This window comes from Carlito syrichta, unplaced genomic scaffold, assembly GCF_000164805.1.
Source record: "Carlito syrichta isolate Samal-C Ts95f unplaced genomic scaffold, Tarsius_syrichta-2.0.1 Scaffold310675, whole genome shotgun sequence".
Classification (NCBI taxonomy): domain Eukaryota; kingdom Metazoa; phylum Chordata; class Mammalia; order Primates; family Tarsiidae; genus Carlito; species Carlito syrichta.
Window position 1 is genome coordinate 514,829 of NW_007254771.1, and position 870 is coordinate 515,698.

Here is an 870-nt window from a genome sequence, read left to right on the forward strand (position 1 = left end):
AGGCGGGTCTCGAACCCGCGGGCTCAGGCAATTCACTCACCTCAGCCTCCCAAAGGCACGGGATTACAGGCTGAGCCACCAAGCCCAGCTTTTAGTCTTTTTAATGTCTACTTTTTCTCCTTTTTATTCTGAAAAACTTCAAACCTACAGAAAACTGAAAAATGAGTGTAATAAGCATCTGTGTAATAAAACCATATAGTTTCAAACAATTTATACTGTACCTTTACCAGTAAAAATATTTTGATCATGTGCCTGAGTACATGTTTATTTAATATACTTATAAATCATATAAAACTCAATATTTTTATTTATTTTATTTATTGAGTCAGAGTCTCACTCTGTTGCCCAGGCTGGAATGCAGTGGCACACTCACAGTTATGGCAGCTTCGAGGTGCTAGGTTCAGATGATCTTTCTGCCTCAGCCTTTCAAGTAGCTGGAACTATAGGCATGCACCACCAGGCCCAGCTAATTTTTTTGATTTATTGTAGAGACAAGGTCAAGGCTGGTCTTGAACCCCTGGGCTCAGGCAATCCTCTCGCCTCCGCCTCCCAATGTGCTGGGAGTGACCCACTGTGCCTGGTACAAAACAACACATTTGGTTTCCTCAAATAGTCACCGTCACCAAAAAGGGGTGAGGGGTATACATTAAAGAAATTTAAAAGACATAAGATATAAAATGCAATACATGGCCCTAGATTTTAAGAATCATTAGAGAAATTCAAATATTATTTATTATATAAGATTAAAAATACCAAGAGATTAAAATACCAGTCTTGGCCGGGTTCCGTGGCTCAGCCTGTAATCCCGCGCCTTTGGGAGGCTGAGGTAAGTGGATTGCCTGAGCCCACGGGTTCGAGACCTGCCTGGGC